At 37.7% G+C, this 5000-nt stretch overlaps 1 protein-coding gene across 3 annotated transcripts in view; it reads right to left on the bottom strand.

Annotated features, from left to right (window-relative positions):
- Nucleotides 1-5000, bottom strand: part of LOC135195617 (cytotoxic granule associated RNA binding protein TIA1-like) — a 237059-nt gene that overhangs the window by 194360 nt on the left and 37699 nt on the right. The gene's annotated exons all lie outside the window — the stretch shown is intronic.

Here is a 5000-nt window from a genome sequence, read left to right as displayed (position 1 = left end):
AAAACTGACTATCCACCACGGGATGGAAAAAAGAAAGAAAAAAACCCATCGACAATGTAGAAGGCCTAAGATGGCCTCATTTCGAAGGGCCGATTTCCCCAACCCGAGTTTCCCACCGAATCGCGTGTCCGGCGGGAATTTTCTCCCACCAAACTGCTTCTTTCCCCTTAAATCATATTTCTCTTTCAAATTCCCAGAGTTTACTGTGTACTATTACTTACCTTCGGAGAATCTTTCTATGAACGACCAACGATACTCTCTCTCTCTCTCTCTCTCTCTCTCTCTCTCTCTCTCTCTCTCACACAAACACACACACACAAGGGTAAAAGTTTGACCCAATGTTTTACTATTGTTGAATATGGAAATCAGATCTCATAAGAGTAATGTTTAGACACTAAATCATCTCTCTCTCTCTCTCTCTCTCTCTCTCTCTCTCTCGGTATGACGGAAATGAAACTGCTTTCAGTTACGCTTGTCAACGAACGCGCAAGCAATGGCAATGTTAGTTTTACTTGGGAGAACATATCCTGAGAAATTGATTAGCCAGTATAGAGAGATAAGGATCACCTCATTAAGAGGACCAGGATTTCATAGTTGGGACATATCTATTTCCGAATTATTTGCTGGTTTTAACATTTTGACGCTGAACATCAATCAATCATGTCTGATGTTTACTTTCGTCTTCTATCCATCATCATCAGCTGCGACCCACGACAATCTACTTACAACAAGGTACTTAATCACTATAGTTGGCCGTCACTTAATTCACTGATTATATAAAACAGGGGAATATTGGGTTTTAAAGGAATAAAACGAACGAACAAATGTCGTTAGAGAGAGAGAGAGAGAGAGAGAGAGAGAGAGAGAGAAATAAGAACAAATCAATGTAGCTATATGTATGTGTATATACATACATACATACATATATGCATACATATATATATATTATATATATACATATATATATATATATATATATATATATATACAGAGAGAGAGAGAGAGAGAGGAGAGAGAGAAACAAAGGAAATAAATTGCAGCATAAAATACGCTGCTTTCCCGTATAGTCCCTTTATACCAGGTTGATACTGCAAGGTTGCACCCTACTCCAATATGCTCGGGGCACAATTACTTGTCTAAAATCTATATTCTCGACATAACGATGAGTTATTGCCGGGTTTTTTATTTTTAACTTTTCAACTTATCGGGTCATTCTATCCCTAATTTCTTTAGCACGTATGAACCACATCAACAGTAATTGCAAGCAATACGTTCAGTAATCAAAATTGTGTTGATTTAATCCTCGCGTATTGAATAACAACGGCATAATTGGTGCGCATGCAATCATTCCTTGCACCAATAACAAATTTCTTAATTACATAATATCCACATCGTAATTTTATTGTAATTTTAGTTGGAATAGTAGTGAATTTGCAGCAAATGCCAATCTCTGGTCAGTGAGGAGAGCCAATTTATCAGAAAAGACAAAACTTTAAATTTTTATTCTAAATCATTCTCAATAATAGGTATTATGAAATAGATTTTACCTCAAAATTGCTCTTCCTGTTCATATTAGATCTTAAAATGAGTTTTTTTGCGGCTTTCATTACGATCTTTAATGTATTTTCTAAATCGAACCTCAGTAACCTAAGTTTCTGTGGTCACTCTGTTCATTGACAATCTCTCTCTCTCTCTCTCTCTCTCTCTCTCTCTCTTCTAAAATATTATTTCTGTATTTCTGATACCGTCTTTTTCCTTACTTGCGATTTCTGCTCCAAATTCATCCCTAATCATTCACGACGAAGTTAAGCAAATACTGTGGAATTGCCACTTTTTCGAGTTCCGCATCGCGATGTTTTTTCACACCTCCAAACCCAAGAGTACGCGGGAAGGATTATTCATCTCTATAGAGGTATTAAGGACGCGAGTCACGCGAACACTTGTCTCGTAGCCTTTAGGATTCCACCGCCAGAATTCCCTTAGGTTTTCTACAAGTAACCAACATTTCAATGTACTGTTCGTTAAACCGAAGTCGGGAAGTTAGCTGACCAAACGCGTCACAAAAGCGCGAACATTTACAACTTCAGTTTCCCATTCCAATATCGGCAACTTGGCGCTCTTGTGACACCTTCCTCGACCAGACCATTTTCCTTCAAGTTCTTTCATTCGTTTCGTCTCAGGCTATTCCCCCCACCCCCGCCCCAGCCCCAACCCGCCCAATCCCCCGTCCCCCCACCCTTTCCCTTCGACCCTCGAAATCATCAAGAAGTGGACCGTTTCCGAGAGCAAAGTCTCGCGTGATCTCCTCTCATCGGCTCTCTTGATACGCCTCTCTTAAAACAGTCGCTTCGCTGGCACATCAGGGAGGGTGGGGATAGGAAGAGGGGGGTGGGGGTAGGGGAGCACATAAGAGACTGCAGACCAGGGTAGGGAGAGGGGTATGGGTGGAGGGGTTTAAGATTGAGAGGGGGAGGGATGAGGCTGGATGAGATGGTCAAGGAATTTATGGATGGTTGTATTATAGATTTTAGGCCTATACTACAAAGCACCGGGGCAACTAATGCCATTCAGCGCTTGGAATCTAACATTAATTTAGGTAAAATTCATCAAAAAGTGTATATATACTTTAAGGAATCTAAAGGGGATACGAAATGACCAGCCGAGGATTTCTACTCAATGCAAGAAAACTATAACATATAGAAGATACAGATTCAACATTACCGAGGGCACTTCCCATTAATAAGTGAAGATAATACATATACACCAATCTCACTACCACTACAAAAACTCGCAGTCATCACCTCTGCTGTGACAAAGGTCACCACCGCTACGGCTACAGCTGCTCTGTTATGCTGTTAACATGACTACCACCATCACCCTACTAATACTATTATCACAACTACGGTTACTGTCATCTGCACTACCTCCCAACTTCGCTCTCACAACTCCCCCTGCCCCATCCGCAACACCTTTCACCAGGAGAAATAAAGACGACATTAGAATACATAGAGGGGAAAATAAAAAAATAATAAAAAAGGGGGGGTGGGGATCGCTGGGCGAGCCATGACCTCGAAAGTTATAGTCCCCCGACATCAAGAAAAAGAGAAGAAGGCACCCAAGATGAGGGCGTATTGCATGATAAAAGACCCGCCACGACCATCCTAAAGTGTTTTTCTAATAGTATTCGTGAGTGGCGAATACCTCCGGCCCAATGGCTTCACAGCAATAAAGTGAAATAAAAAGAATTGTTACCCACTAAAGAAATCCATTAAAGGCGCTGTTAAACGCCTCAAATTCTTCTAAGAACAACAACGCCGGGGAGGACTTTCGTTAGGAACACATTTCGAAGGGGATTTCGTTTTCCGCTCAAATTATTCATGACAAGAGTGAGGACGGAAACGGGACGAAAATTGACGAAATAATTTCACCTCACACTAGCAGGAGATAAAGGGACTTCTCGCTTACGCAAGTCTCTCTCTCTCTCTCTCTCTCTCTCTCTCTCTCTCTCTCTCTCTCTCTCTCTCAAACGTAAAGGTCTAGCCTATCTTTATGCGTATACATCACGTAAGCCCAAACCAAAAAGGTGAATATAAATGGCAAATGTAATTTGGCAAAAGCTGACATCTATATGATGAAAAGACTCGATTCGAGAGAAAATACGACAAAACTGAACGACAAATATTTTTTCCGTAATCTCTAATATATATATATATATATATATATATTATATATATATATATATATATATATATTATATATATATATATAGATATATTCTATATATATATATATATATAAATATTTGTGTGTGTGCGTGTGTGTGTGTGTGTGTGGTACGTTGGCAAGATACTAGCCTGGTAAATTCATAAGGTGACTTTTCACGTAAGGCTGAATATTTTTGGAGATAGAACACTTAATAGGGTTCCATGACAAATCGACGACATTCGTCCGTTTTCTCCCAAAATTTTAATAATTTCGAAAAAGGCCACCAAACAACACTATTAGCGACGTTTTATCAAATTCTGACCATTCGTCTCCGAGTTAGCCTGGAAACAGACAAAACAAAACAGACAAGGCGTAGAATTAAAAAAAAAAAAAAAGCCAACACCCTTCCATTAGTGCACTCCGTGTTACACCAACATATATATTATATCTATAAATGTGAATGAATAATAAAGTTTGTAAGGGAAAATACGTCGTCTCTTATATGTAAAAAATAAAGAATATCATGAAAACACGTTGGAATATCCAAGGAAATTAAAGGGGAGGGGAAATGCCCTAAATCACGGTCCCTTCAAAAAGCAGTCATAAATGAAAGATTGCTTTTTCAAGTTTGGGTCACCCATTCTCTCATATTATATGCTGTTTACATAAATATAACCATTCACTGTTTACATTCCGTAGTATGTCCATTAAATGGTGAATATATTTCCGTATATATATATATAAATATATATAGATGATATATATATAATATAGATATATTAAATTATATAGGACAGAAAGATAGATGGATATATAGGAAATTTTATTATATATTATATACTATATCATATATATACATATATTTATATAGTTTTGATGTAGACATAAATATATATATAATATATAGATATATATATATATATATATATATTATATTATATATCATATATATAATATATATATATATAGATATATATATATAATATGTAAGTACGTATGTACTATGTATATACATACTTATATCTATATCTATATGCATGTGTATCATAAAAATTCTAAATAAAAAAAAAGCTACGAAACTCCTAGAAAAGCAAAGAACGAACCAGCCCTCGCGTGTAGCATTTGCGTCCGCGTGTTTCTGTGTTCTCCTCGAGTTCATGCAAACTAGAGAGAGAGAGAGAGAGAGAGAGAGAGAGAGAGAGAGAGATAACGAAGGCCACTAATGGTCACAAACGTAAAAACAGGGTGGTAACTAAATACTGAGAAACGGAGGGTCAGGGGGGAGAGAGTGTGTG

Source organism: Macrobrachium nipponense, chromosome 16, assembly GCF_015104395.2.
Source record: "Macrobrachium nipponense isolate FS-2020 chromosome 16, ASM1510439v2, whole genome shotgun sequence".
Taxonomy (NCBI): Eukaryota; Metazoa; Arthropoda; class Malacostraca; order Decapoda; family Palaemonidae; genus Macrobrachium; species Macrobrachium nipponense.
Note: the sequence above shows the minus strand (reverse complement) of the source record. Positions and strands in the feature narration are given on the sequence as shown.